Source organism: Armigeres subalbatus, chromosome 1 (genome assembly GCF_024139115.2).
Source record: "Armigeres subalbatus isolate Guangzhou_Male chromosome 1, GZ_Asu_2, whole genome shotgun sequence".
NCBI classification, from domain to species: Eukaryota; Metazoa; Arthropoda; class Insecta; order Diptera; family Culicidae; genus Armigeres; species Armigeres subalbatus.
The window spans coordinates 3,515,082-3,530,338 of NC_085139.1; the positions used below are offsets into that span (position 1 = coordinate 3,515,082).

Sequence of the window (15,257 nt, forward strand, 5' to 3'; positions counted from 1 at the left end):
TATGTTATATAAAAATGATTCGCCACCACCCCTGGGTAAAGCTGTTGATATCGTTAATATTGCGCGATGGTTCATTGTTTCAGTAATCTTGCGATCGAGCGCTGTCCATTTCCATAGGGTAGTAATACATATTATGCATGAATGCGACCCGCTTCTCGCGTAGTGAGATACGCAAGCAAGGCATATGACTAAACTTTGCACCGGCTGTATCTGTCTGAGTGGTGTGCGCTGACCGATAGGCGCTATTCTGCTGAATGCATGCGCGCGCGTTGCGTCGACGATCTCTCCGAGTTTGTTCTCGATTCTCATCCTGTCACCGGCGTCGCACCGTGCAGCGTTCGGTAGATCATTTTCATTTCCAGCAGCAGAACTTTGAGCAGCTATTTTCGTGCATACGCGAATGATGTTGGGTTTCTGCTTACTGTGGCTGGCGGTATATGTAGCGAGTGAAACCGATTATTATTGGTCCATGAAGCGATGTAGATGTAAGGGCGCGCCTTAATAATAAAGTATGCTTGAAAATATGCTGAGGGATCAAATGAAGATAAAATTTGACGTAAGATGAAGAACAAAAATTTGAGTTTATTTAGGCATTTATATCAATCTTATTGCTTTGTAGTCGTAGTCGTATCGAAGCGTTCTTTGCACAACTGGAGCAGACATACGATGAACGCCCACTCCGGGACGTCAAAATCGTCATTGGCGACGTGAACGCTCGGGTAGGAAGGGATAAAATGTACAGACCGGTGATCGAACCGGACAGTCTGCATACCGTATCGAATGACAATGATCAACGATACATAATCTTTGCAGCCTCGCATGGAATAGTAGTTCGAAGCACTTTTTCCCCGAAAGAATATCCACAAGGCCATATGGAGATCACCTAATACTGGGTGGCCACCGAACTTAGAAAAACGGAAAGAGCGGGAAAAAGACAGGAAATTGAAATCACCGGGAAAAGAGCGGGAATACCGGGAATTCAGGACATGTACCTTGGAAAACATAAATTTTCGTCAAGTTACACTCAAAAATCTTCAAAATTTTTAATGAAGTAGATATAAGTAAAAAGTTTACTTTTTAATGCAATTAAATTGCCCATATAATTCGAGTTTATATATTCGAGGTTATAATTCGAGTACGTTTCTGCGGAACGACAACGGCCAACGATGCATAAACTTTGCAGCCCTTTCCCCGCAAGAATATCCACAAGGCCACATGGAAATCACCTAATCAAGTAACGGAAAACCAAATCGACCACGTTCTAATCGACGGTAAATTCTTCTCCGACATCACGAACGTACGCACTTACCGCAGTGCGAATATTAAATCCGACCACTACCTCGTTGCAGTATGTCTGCGCACAAAACTATCGACGGTGATCAACGGAGTCGGAGTCGTTCGCCGCGGCTAAACATTGGGCGGCTACAAGACTGTAGACTAGCAGCAGGGGGGCAGCAGGGACAGCAGGGACAGCATGATGTCCAAGGGCTTGACGACCCCTCCCCAGCTGTCTGCGAGTCAGGGAGAACTGCCTAGGGCGTGGTGGGATTTAGCAGTGGGCTCTGCTAAAATCCCTCCCAAAAAACCACAAGTGCCCGTAAGCGGACTCTATCAAAGCGACTGTGTGCCGCTTCAAAAGCACAAGCCCAGGGAGGAGTGCCAACTGGCATGTGGAGTGTCCCTACTTCGGTAGGGTAGTGCGTGAGCTGCTTCGGCAGGAGTGAGTGATCTGTTTGTGCTGAGGCAGGAGTGTCATAGCGAGTCGCCGCCGCTATGGCAGCCTCGAAGCGCAGCAGAAGTCTGAGTATGGACTGCACATGCTAAGGTAAGAGTGTCGTAGCGTAGTATCGTTGATTAGTCCCCACATACCGCTATCGACACCTCGAGGCATGGCAGTGGAGTGTTAGAATAAGTTGTGGAGTGTACCTACTTCGGTAGGGTAGCGCGTGAGCTGCTTCGGCAGAGTGAGTGATCTGGTTGTGCTGAGGCAGGAGTGTCATAGCGTGTCTCCGCCGCTATTGTCACCTCAAAGCGCAGCAGAAGTCTGAGTATGGACTGCACATGCTGAGGCAGGAGTCGAGGTATCCCATCGACACCTCGAGGCATTGCAGTGGAGTGTTAGAGTGAGCACCTGAAAAAGGGTCACATGGAGCGAATGGTCTTTGGAGAAGCTGCTTCGGCGGCAGGGTAGCAGTGGGTTGTACCCACACACCTACAGTTGTGCACATGTGGTGCATGGGGAGTGTCCCTGCTTCGGCAGGGTAGCGTATAGTCTGCTTCGGCAGTGGTGTGATTGATCTGCTCGTGCTGAGGCAGAGTGTCGTAGCGCAATATCTGTAGGCCCAGGCAGTTACCGCTATTGACACCTCGAGGCATGGCAGCGGAGCGTCCGGGAGAGCATCCAAGTAAGACTCAAATGGAGTGAATGGGGTGCGAGCACCCAAGTCAGTCTCGCGTGGGACGAGTGCCTGTGTGTGAGCGATAATGAGTGAGTACGCTTAGTACTGCCGTCCCCCAGAAGTAGTACTGCGAGGTAGTTCCTGGGGAAACGATGGTGGAGCCCAAGGGAGTTTAGTCGGTATTACCGGTATGGTCGAGTCCGACACTCCAGTACACTTCCGTGTGGTAGTTTGGCAACTACAATGCACGTGTACTGGGTTAGTGTGTAAATGCATTCTCCCTTGTAAAAAAAAAAAAAAGACTAGCCCAAGAATATGCGCAGCAGCTGGAAGTGGCACTCCCAACGGAAGAGCAGCTAGGCGCAGCGTCTCTTAAAGATGGCTGGAGAGATATTCGATCCGCCATTGGAAGCACCGCAACCGCTGCACTAGGCACGGTGGCTCCGGATCAGAGAAACGACTGGTATGACGGCGAATGTGAGCAGTTAGTTGAGGAGAAGAATGCAGCATGGGCGAGATTGCTGCAACACCGCACGAAGGCGTACGAGGCACGATACAAACGGGCGCGGAACAGGACAAAACTGTGTTTCCGGAGGAAAAAGCGCCAGCAGGAAGATCGAGACCGTGAACAACTGTACCGCGCGAATAACGCACGAAAGTTCTATGAGAAGTTGAACCGTTCACGTAAGAGCCACGTGCCACAGCCCGATATAAACTGGACATAAACACATAAACTGGAACCTTCTTACAAACGAGCGTAAGGTGATCCAAAGGTGGCGGCAGCACTACGAAGAGCACCTGAATGGCGATATGGCAGACAACGGTGGCGGTATAGTAATGAACCTAGGAGCACGCGCGCAGGACATGCGACTTCCGGCTCCGAATCTCCAGGAAATCCAGGAGGAGATCGGCCGGCCAAAAAACAACAAAGCCCCTGGAATTGACCAACTACCAGGAGAGCTGTTTAAACACGGTGGTGAGGCACTGGGTGATTACCAAGGTTTGGGAGGATGAGGTTCTGCCGCAGGAGTGGATGGAAGGTGTCGTGTGTCCCATCTACAAAAAGGGCGATAAGCTGGATTGTAGCAACTACCGCGCAATCACATTGCCGAACGCCGCCTACAAGGTACTCTCCCAAATTTTATGCCGCCGACTAACACCAATTGCAAGAGAGTTCGTGGGGTACTAGGCGGGATTTATGGGTGAACGCTCTACCACAGACCAGGTGTTCGCCATACGTCAGGTATTGCAGAAATGCCGCGAATACAACGTGCCCACACATCATCTATTTATCGACTTCAAAGCCGCATATGATACAATCGATCGGAACCAGCTATGGCAGCTAATGCACGAAAACGGATTTCCGGATAAACTGATACGGTTGATCAAGGCGACGATGGATCGGGTGATGTGCGTAGTTCGAGTTTCAGGGGCATTCTCGAGTCCCTTCGAAACGCGTAGGAGGTTACGGCAAGGTGATGGTCTTTCGTGTCTGCTATTCAACATCGCTTTGGAGGGAGTAATACGAAGGGCAGGGATTGACACGAGTGGTACGATTTTCACGAAGTCCGTCCAGTTATTTGGTTCCGCTGACGACATTGATATCATGGGACGTAACTTTGAGAGGATGGAGGAAGCCTACATCAGACTGAAAAGCGAAGCTAAACGGATTGGACTAGTCATCAACACGTCGAAGACAAAATACATGATAGGAAGATGCTCAAGAGAGGTCAATGTAAGCCACCCACCACGAGATGCTATCGGTGGTGACGAAATCGAGGTGGTTGAAGAATTCGTGTACTTGGGCTCACTGGTGACCGCCGATAACGATACCAGCAGAGAAATTCGGAGGCGCATAGTGGCTGGAAATCGTACGTACTTTGGACTCTGTAAGACGCTCCGGTCGAATAGAGTTCGCCGCCGTACCAAACTGACTATCTACAAAACGCTTATAAGACCGGTAGTTCTCCACGGACACGAGACCTGGACGATGCTCGTGGAGAACCAACGCGCACTGGGAGTTTTTGAAAGGAAAGTGTTGCGTACCATCTATGGTGGAGTGCAGATGGCGGACGGTACGTGGAGGAGGCGAATGAACCACGAGTTGCATCTGTTGGGAGAACCATCCATCGTTCACACCGCGAAAATCGGAAGACTGCGGCGGGCCGGGCACGTAGCCAGAATGTCGGACAGTAATCCGGTGAAAATGGTTCTCGACAACGATCCGACGGGAACAAGAAGGCGAGGTGCACAGCGGGCAAGGTGGATCGATCAGGTGGAGGACGATTTGCGGACCCTCCGCAGACTGCGTGGTTGGCGAAGTGCAGCCGAGCTGAATGGAGAAGACTTTTATGTGCAGCACAGGCTACTCCGGCCTTAGTCTGATAATAAATAAATAAATAGTAAAGAAAGACGTAAGTCCTACGTCAAAATTAAGTGTGCACGGAAGAATAAGACGATAATTAGGGTCTGTCTCATTTGGAGAATTAAACGTAATTAAACTTAAAAGTGACAGTTAGAAAATTGAATAAATCACCCGGCCATACGAATGGCTGGTGCTACCCAGCCATTCCAATAAGACATCGATGAAAAATGATTCGATATCTGTCAAAAGTAATCTTGCTCTGCGAGCAGGGTTATTCGATAATTATTGAAATGTCACTTTTAAGTTTAATTTCAGTTTAATTCTCCAAACGAGACAGAGCCTTAGACGAACGACGTTTATATGTCAGTAGGACAGACAGGTACACGCTAAAAATTGAGAAAATAAATGAAAAGTTAAATTAATTGATAGAAAAGGTCAAAGAGGACAATTGAGGCGGAAGTCAAAGGAGGAAAACAAACTAAAATTGTGAATAGAAATGAAACAAGAAAATGCTCAAATTTGCGAATCCTGTAATTAAAATTAAAATCTAATTTAACTTCAACAGTTTGATCATGCTTGTAAAGGTTGATTTCCAAAAACGATTTCGTTTAAAATCCGACCGTCCGTGTTATATACCAATCGACTCAACTCATCGAGCTGAACAAATGTCTGTCTGGCCGTGTGTATCTGTGTGTATGTGCACACGAAAACCGAAAAACATTAACCAATTGTTCATGCAGTAGCTTTTATCCGATTTTCTCGCAACAAGTTGCATTCGACGTGAGACATTTCGTAGTTGATCATTATTGAAAATAATCACGGTTCGACATTGCGTTCAAAAGTTATGAAGAAAATGGTGTGCTGAACTATATTGGTTGGTTGGCTGATTCGATATACAGCGTTTGCAAGAGCCGTACGGTAGACAATTTTTTTATTGTCTTTATTAAGGAGACTTTCAGCCCTAGGCTGGTTCGTCTCCGGCGCAGTAGACAATTATTTATGATATGTGTCACACTGCGAAACCCAACAATTGAATCGAGAAAGGTATCACTAGGTGGGTCATGAATATTGGTTTTTATATTAAAATAAGATTCTACTGCTAATCAACGAATTAAATTAGACTTAGAAAACTTGAACCTCATTATTCTCGGTTCCGCATTGTTGGCCCTAATCACATGTTGCTCGAGACATGCTCAAGAGATTTGGAATTGTATTTAAAAATTCTACAAATCATTAAAAAATAGTAATTTTTTGATACTTTGTGATTTTGGCTGTAATCAATAATTTAAATAGTAAATATCTTTAGTTTAGTATTCTCAATCCAGTTGAAAACCGGAATTGGGGGATAGCAAGGTAGGATTTTTCTCATAATCCGTACGTTAAACCTAACTTCAGAAGTGGTGCGCTGTTTTCATATCGCGAAGCGCTATTCAGCGCACCACTTCCGAAGTTAGGTTTTACGTACGGATTGTGAGAAAAATCCAACTTCGCTAGCACCCGATTTCGGGTTTCAACTGGATTGAGTATATTTTTCCACAAGCCACAACTACCCTACACGGTTAGAAAAAAGTACCTAATTTTAGGTATTTTTTTTTTCTCTTGCATCTCCCTCCCTCTTCCCTTTGTTGTCATAAAATGAAGAGCAAAACCACTCAACAAGGGCAGTAAAGTGTGGGAAACCAACGTTAAGTAATCTCATGTTTAAAAAAGTTGAGTGAAATTTACCTAACTTTTGGTTAGTTTCTATTTAAAATTAAGTATATTTTACTTAATATTAGGAGAATTTTACGTAATTTCAAGAAAAAAACACTTAATTTTGGGTTCCCATACTAAACTTTCGATTTGAGTGAAAAGTACCTAATATTAGGTATATATATGAGATATTTTATAAGATAAGATATTTATAAAATATAATTATAGGATTTTTTTAACTTGTTACATGGAAAATAAGGAGTACGTTCGGAAACAAAGATTTTGGTCTTCGGGTTAAGCTGTGTTCAAATTAGTTGCGGATTTTTTTTAGAAAAGCAATACGAATGACTATGATGTGGATTTACGATATATTTACTTCATTTCTAAGTTCTCTGTCTAAGCTACAAACAACGATTTAATTGTGTCTTTCCTCACATAATTATGCAATGCGACAATTTGTAATGCTTCAACAAGATATTCTTTGAAATAGGCTGTACAAAATCAAACATGAAGCTGAACATTAAAAATATTTTGGATATAAGATGCTATACGTTTTTACTGCTTTCTATGAATATTATGCTCTAAGAACATTAGACTGACATGCAATGTCTATTGACTCTGAAAAAAAATACGAAAGTTTTGCAACTAAGAAAATAATCAAACCATTATAATTAGGTGCTAATGTGGTATTACCATATTGATTAAATGCCGGTTGACACTAACACTACATTACCACGAAGCGTACAATTTCGATGTAACTGTTGATTAAAGCACAACACGTTGTTATTATAACCGGCAAGAGCGACTGAGGTAGACGGAACCGAATGGAGAGTACTCGCGGAGGAAACGATTAATTAATAAAAGTGTAATAATACTTGGAAGGGTTTCGGAGCTGTTGTAGAAAGGAGATGTTACTCGCTTGGTGGTTCGTGTTGAAAGAGGCCGAGGCCGACAGTCGCCGGAACATTTATTAGAACGGTATCGGTCATTACCGTTCGCTATAAATTATGTTGCCATAAAATACACGGAATGTACATTTAAATTATTTTAAGGTACACATCAATCCTTCCCTTTTTCAAGACTTTCGATAGTCTATAAGAGTTGAGAAGGAAACGTAACTTTCAAATATTTACCAAACAATTATTCGATCACATCTGATATAATTTCTTCTTTTCGAATACTTTGGCAGGCCATCGAGCGCCAAATTCGATTTACTTATTCTTCTTTCGATGCGGCTTGACCGGCGACTGGAACCTTCACAATGCTCACTCCGAGAATCCCCGGAAGGGCTATTCGCTGACACGCGTTCTTCGTTGTGGTAATGGATCGGGATCATCGACATAGGGATCGACATGTACCATCATCGATTAACATCTCCGGACTCGCGCATCGCCAACGGCCTTCATTTGACTTCGGAGTGCCATGGCAGTCATTCCGCCTCCAACTGTAGTCTGTAAAATATTTTTACAAATAAGTTAGCATACAACCATTTATCCTGAGGGTTACTGTTCTTGTACCATAAGGCATCATCAGCCATCAGGCTGTCCAAAAGATCTTTTCTATGCTTTTTGCCAATATCATCAGTAGATCCAGTAATTAATTCATCATTGAGATAATCACAGCTAATTAATGGTACTTTACTGTTATTGTTGTATTGCTTTACATTAATCATATAGATTAACAATTTGAAAGTATAGCCTAAAACTTTCTGAGAAGAAATAAATCCTTCCATCGTCATAACATTTTTAAAATTTATTAAAATCAGTCCAACTAGGTCCTCCGGTTTTGCTCTAAGGTATTTTGGGTCAAGTAAAATCATGCTCATTACATATTTAACCATTCGAAGTATTCTCTCCTTCTTGCCATTAATAGCAAGATTATACGGCGAACTGTCCAAAACCCATATTCCTTGCCTCTCAAAAAAGTTATTGAAGTCATGAGGATTAAATAACAGACTGTTACCTGACATTCTGTCTGGAAACCCAAATTTAGCCAAATATGCTAACAGTAGTTTTATCAATTTTTTACATTCCGTTCTATTTTTCATCCATTCAACTTCCATCCAATTTGAAAAGCCATCAACGTTCAATAAATGAACGTGATGTTTGTAGTAGAACAATCCTTGCTGTATTCTATCAAAAAGCTTTGAGGAAGAAATCCATTTCGTATTAATCAACTGTTTTGGTTGCTCTGCCATAACAGCAGAAGCATCACAAGCACTAATAATCTTTTCCAAATCAGCAACTGACTGCTCCAATGGGAATCGCAAACAAATATCAGCACAATTATCCCTTATTGCATTGGGAACGTCAAATGCTTTCCTATAAATAGGTGTGTCAATTTTTAAAACCAATTCCGCTTCATTACCTTTAATAGGAGTCAAAAAATCTTTAATGAAAACATCAGTTTAGGCTTGACATAATTCATTAAGTCGTTATGTTTTTCAATTATTCTGTTTTCAGTTACTTGTTTTTCAAAACTATTACGCCAGTTGGGAATGAAAACATCCAACCAGGTTCTCCCAAATAAAGGAATAAAATCATGATCACTATCCAATACTAGAAGTTTCAATTTTGCCTTTATATTCCGAAATACCACCGAAACAACAACTTTCCCAGCAATTTGCAATCGAGAACCGTTTACCACTATCAAACTATTGGAACTTTTTTCAAGTGGAACATCGAATTTAGCCAAAAATAGCTTCTTAGTATAATGAAAGCAGGAGGGGCACAGTGGATTGAGAATCTAAATATATTCACAAAGCCAATAGCTGACTCGGCTGATTTTTAAAAACCTCTTTTAAAGGCATTAGCATAAGCATTATGACCGGACAATTCGTAGTTGCTACTCCGTGATTGACTGAACTTGCGAAATTGTACAGAGAACACAATAAATGGAGATTGGGATTAGCTACCCATTTTCAATGTACACGTTTCGGGAGCTAAAATATTTAAAGTCAATAACGGCGCCGGCCACGTCCTTACGGTCATATAGGAATGGCAGGATTGCTAGTTCGACTCTCGTTGCTACTACATAGAGACCGAGTATACCTCTGCATCTCCACGATTGTCTTGGGATAGGATATCGTTTGAGTTACAAACGATAATTTATCTGGATTCACTTTGGTAAGCGATCCGATCTATGGGATGGGATATAACACTTGCTGAAATTTCTATCATTTTTTTACATCATTTTTGCCGGGATATCAGTACTTATTTTGCTGCGCGGATTTTTGCCGATCTGCAGGAATAAAAACTGAGTGTGTAAGGATTCCCTATAGAAAGATTATTTTCCGTAATGTTTCACTGAGGAAAAAATCTGTATACATTTTATGTGTCGGCTATATAGATATTTGCAATAGCCTCAATCCAATACATTTTATGTGTACTCTTTATGAAATTTTTATTAGTGATGCACATACAACTTATGTATTATTGCAGATGTGTTGCATGAAGACAGATATTATTATTAATTGATATTCTTAATGGGTGTCATTAGCTATTGCAATAGGGAATTATCTTGATCGATCAATACAAATTATTAATAAAAAAATATTTATTTTTCATTATTTATTCATTATGCATAAGCAGAACAAATCAAATGTATTTGTTTTCGGTGTTCATTTGAAAATTACTACTAACAACACTATGCGATTCTCCTCAGGTCACTGGACCTGATGAAGACTCCGGGTGCTCAGGATCACAATAAGCATTTTGATTTCCCAGTCACATTTAGTCGAGCGCGCAGAAATCCATGACATAATCGATGAAGTCGCCTTGATGCAGAAGGAAGTAGTGAACACAACCGTCCCGATTGGAATACTTCTAGTTGTCGCGGCGGGGACACCACGGCATACACCTGTTCGGGAGGGACAACACTTTTCGATCACATTCGCCATCCGTTGTCTATATTAGTTTGCTCATAGAGGATTACGCTCAGGAGTACAAGTGCCATCCATAAATGCCTGAAATAGAGAAATTTAATTCAAATAAGTCAAATGTATTTCAGGAATTGTACAACATCTCATCATGTTTGCACTTTACCTTTAAATAAAGCGATGCAAGAGGAATAATCTCTCGAACGATATTCCGTGCCATTTTTTTATTTGAACCGGTTCGAGTCCAGTTGGCTCCTGCATCAGATGCTGCTCTTCTCAGCAGCAGGATACTCCATCGTAGTAGATCGAAATGAATGGCAGGAAATCTTTTCATAACCTCACGGACATTTTCGGGTGCAATCCTGGCATGTAACCGGAACCTGTGTCGAAGAACAATTTTTCCTGTTCCACAAAATTAGTCAACAGCAGAACCAAAGCTGCATAGGAGTGCTTATCACTGATTGGAATGATTTGTGCCGCTCGGAGTGACGCAGGAAGGTCCAGAATAGTTGCGTTAGGAGCGCTCCTTTTTGGAAGATGCTGCCCACGAAATAAGTACACCTGCTAGGGAGTGAATAAATTGATACTCAGAATTTGTTTGCGAACATCATTTCACATCAGCTTATACTTACCCAGAAATAATCGGCAAGAATTATTTTGCACCCAGTCGGAAGTGTTGTTTTTAAATTAACTTCGTAAAACAGTCAGTTTTGTGCGAAATGTGACCTGGATACTTTTCAGCTCGTCTCAGTCTCGCCATTTTTTTTTCGCTTCTACTGGTCGACGATCACTTTGTTTCGATGAGTTCCAAGAGAGATCAATAATATCAGCAACAATAATGTAGTTTATGTGTGAGATGTTATGGATTTTTACCATTAGTTCTCACACATATTTTAGATAAGGAACCTAATTGTCGTTTATTATTTAGGATCATTAAGCGTATGTGCATAGTTTTAAAGTCAATTAGGCGCTAATAAAATGTATGGTTAGTGCTATCTTCATGTTTTATGTGTAGCTACACATGTAAAAAAATATTGATTTATTTGTAGTGTTCTGTAAGGAGCAAAATGAATGGTCTCTCGACATCTGCTCAGAAAAATACTTAAGAATTTTACAAAATATATTTTGATGTACATTTAAACTGCATAAACTTTGGATATTCCATCGAGAAAAATCGTGAATTTGTTGGTTGGTAGCTCGAACTTCTTGTTTAGACTTTTTAAAGTCCTGAGAAAATTCTTTAGATTTTGAAATAATTCTTGGGTTTCAGAAAAACTATGTGAGTCGAATTAAATCTATGTCTAAAAATTAATCATAAATTTCTGTCATAAAAACTGCTATTTTTACAAACAAGCGACGATTTTTTGAATAAGTTCGAATCCATAATAAATATTATTGCACATTATTCCGTATGACTTGCCTCAAAGTTGTGCTTTTCCAGTGGTGAATGGGGAGGAAAATTTAAAAAGAAAATAATAAAAAGAATCAAATAAAACAAACTTATCAGATTTTACTTGTCAATTTCCTTTTCATAGGATTTGTTAAAAAATGTTTTAGTAATTGGAATTTATTGCCCCTTCAAATTGAAATTTTCGACCAAAAGGAGAGACATAATTTTTGAAAATTACTTATTGTTTCAGCTTTATTAACTTCAAATAAAAGTTCATTTTTATCACTGCAAATTAAAAGTCACTATTTGGTCACTTTTTCTGCAGATGAAAGTCACTATTTGGTCCCTTTTTTGCCAGTTTTGGTCACTAAAGTCACTATTTTGATCAGCTTTGATCGCTACCAGCCCTGTTCTTACCAATCACGGAAACGTCGGAACCACTATCAATCTCCATCTGCACATTGATGCCTTGAATATCCAGTTCTAGTAAACATGGATGACTTTTGTTAATGGAGGAAACATGCATGCACTGCAATTCACATGGATCCGAATCATCACTTTTGTCTTCCCAACAACCCATAATACTCGACAAATTATCGTCATTAATCGTACATGTTTTTTCAAAGTTAATATTGTTGATTGAATCCTTCTTGAAATGTTCCAGCTTCGGGCACCTCCTTCTGACATGTCCTCGAACTCCACAATAGTAGCACACTCGTTGGTCGATTACTAGTTGCTCATCGCTTTTCGGTTCCACCGGGTGAACCACTGCATCCTGGTACCACCTTTGTTGTTCCTGGTGCCGCTCTTGTCTAACCAGTCCGGTCTCCAAAAGATGATTCACGCGATTGTTGTACCTATTATAGGGTTTTGCATTGCGCTCGTCATCACCTGGAAAGTGTCTATAGCCTACTCGGCTCTTCACTGGACCATGCCCTTGATTTAAATTTGCCAGGCGTTGAAAAAGGTTACCACGACTTCCAACAATAGAATTTGAAACGTTGGATTAAGGCTGAATCCATTTTGTCCAATTTTCGCTTAAGTTTTTCGATTAGCTCTTCTAGCTAACCGCTTAAACCATGATGCAAAAGATTGTCCCCTACGGTACGGATCGATGTTTGATGCTATGTACGACATAATTTCTATAGATATTAAAACCAACCAATAATTAAAATTTTATAAAATAATAAACCCAAAATAATTCGGATAAATGTTTCAAAATAATTTGTTAAAATGGTACCATATAAGCACCCTAAATTAAATATTTCAATTGGTTTTAAATAATTTGCGCACAATTTATCAAAAGCAAAACACTTCCATTGATTATCAAGAAAAATAAAACCGAAATATTTCACCAAAAAGCGAGAAAAAATAAAACAAATGAATAAATTAAAACCGTTTCAATTTAAGGCGTATCCGCCATTCATGCGAAAAACGACTTTTTGTTTAATTGTGTTTCAACACAATACACTCTTTCACCAACAATGTAATCCAAAATCAAATGATTCACTTTGCACATTAAACTGATTAAAAATTTCAAATAAAAGAAATAAACACTCTGTCGAAACAAAAACGACTTACCACAATTCGATAATATCAAACCCGAGAATTTATTGTGCTCCGGTACCTTCCACTGACTTTAATCCCAAGGGGTAAAAAACTTGTCCGTCGGCAATCGCCGCTATCTGTATGGAATATAAATAAGAAAAAATACTTATTAATCTCTAACTAAATAGTTTCAAAAAAACTTTTCACTTTTCTTTTGTTGTTCCAACCTTCTGTTAAAATAATAAAACAATAGGCGTATTTTTAATGTAGCATACTTATCACCGACCGAACACAATAAAAAGAAAAATAATTCTTTTATTCAAACAAAAAATCTTTTTCAAAAGTTTTCTCCGTGTTCCCGTTTGTTTTGTTTCGATGAAATGAAATCACTATTATCAATTCGGTGCAAAACCGAATTATAGCCGCTAACAAAGTTGGATTTTTCTCACAATCCATACGTTAAACCTAACTTCGGAAGTGGTGCGCTGTTTTCATTTGGTGATGTGCTATACAGCGCACTACTTCCGAAATTAGGTTTGACGTATGGATTGCGAGAAAAATCCAATTTCGATAGCGGCTATATTTCGGTTTTCTACTGAATATATAATATCATACACCTCATACACCACAAAAATGGTGTTTCACTAGCACAACAACGTGCTTTCACTAGCTTTTTCAATCCCTTTATACATTACCAATACCGCTTCTCCGGAAAAACCGTCGGAAATGTTCCGATATCTACCACCTGCTCTGCAACCAGTCTAAACTTTTTGTGCCGCTACTGTTTAAATCGCGCTCCGCCCGGAGGCAAAACTGCACACTCCTAGCGAAGAAAGTCTATCCGGCAATCACCCGGGGAATAGCACTTTTTTTCACACGGGCACTTTTCGTAAATTTTCCTCGTCGCCAATATTATAACCGGCAAGAGCGACTGAGGTAGACGGAACCGAATGGAGAGTACTCGCGGAGGAAACGATCAATTAATAAAAGTGTAATAATACTTGGAAGGGTTCGGAGCTGTTGTAGAAAGGAGATGTTACTCGCTTGGTGGTTCGTGTTGAAAGAGGCCGACAGTCGCCGGAACATTTATTAGAACGGTATCGGTCATTACCGTTCGCTATAAATTATGTTGCCATAAAATACACGGAATGTACATTTAAATTATTTTAAGGTACACATCAGAGTGTATGTAATTAAGAGTGACGACATGTGCCGCATTTGACAGGTCTTCTGTTCGTTTGGAACGCGATTTTGTATGGGAGTGACAGATGAATTTTGTTCCAATTCTGACAGTGTCGCCACTCTTAATTAGATCCACTCTGGTACACATCAGTTGTTAGCAATGAATCGACTGCTTTGAGCGTGCTTACAGCGGCACACAAGGAGTTAACTTTCTGAAATCAGTATGGCGAAAGGCATCTAAGGTACGATTTCTCAAAATTAAGCACTTCAATCGAAAAAATATTTGGTATGCGTAGTAGCGGACACCATCCCCCATAACCGGTACCAAATAGTTTTTCATGAAAAGTTCCTAATTTTGAGAAAACCAGCGTTAGATGTCTTTCGCCATACAAATTTCTGGCGGTTAACTCTTGCTGGCTATTTTGTGCATATACTATAGCGCCTGGATGTGGCTGCGGCGAGTAGAAGATCAGCCACTGCCAATAATTCATTGAATGTTTCTATTTCAAATGTTCGCTATAAATTAATGCCTTCAATACATAATACATTTGAATATTCCGTGAATCAGAAAAGCAAGTGCAGGAATTGCAATTTTATGAGAACATATCACTACGAAACCCTTCGACCCTTCGGATCCTAAAGTTAGATCTCGGTCCGTCTGCATCTAAGGAGATCTTAGTGCGGAGCCTATAAACGTGTTGTCAGGTAGACGTAACGCTCTGCGGGAATTATATCAACGCAGATAGGCTGCAGCTGGTTTTACCAGATTACCAGAGCTTATTATGACTGCAGCACTAAAAATAG

General features: G+C 40.6%; 1 protein-coding gene and 1 long non-coding RNA gene across 4 annotated transcripts in view; one reads left to right on the top strand and one right to left on the bottom strand.

Annotated features, from left to right (window-relative positions):
• LOC134219864 (uncharacterized) overlaps nucleotides 1-15,257 on the top strand; it is a 45,004-nt gene that overhangs the window by 18,812 nt on the left and 10,935 nt on the right. The window lies entirely within an intron of this gene.
• On the bottom strand, nucleotides 10,286-11,176 carry LOC134208000 (uncharacterized). Its single transcript, XR_009978461.1, has 3 exons — nucleotides 10,966-11,176; nucleotides 10,500-10,897; nucleotides 10,286-10,420 (listed from the first exon to the last, which is right to left on the bottom strand). It is a non-coding gene; the product is annotated as an uncharacterized LOC134208000 (long non-coding RNA).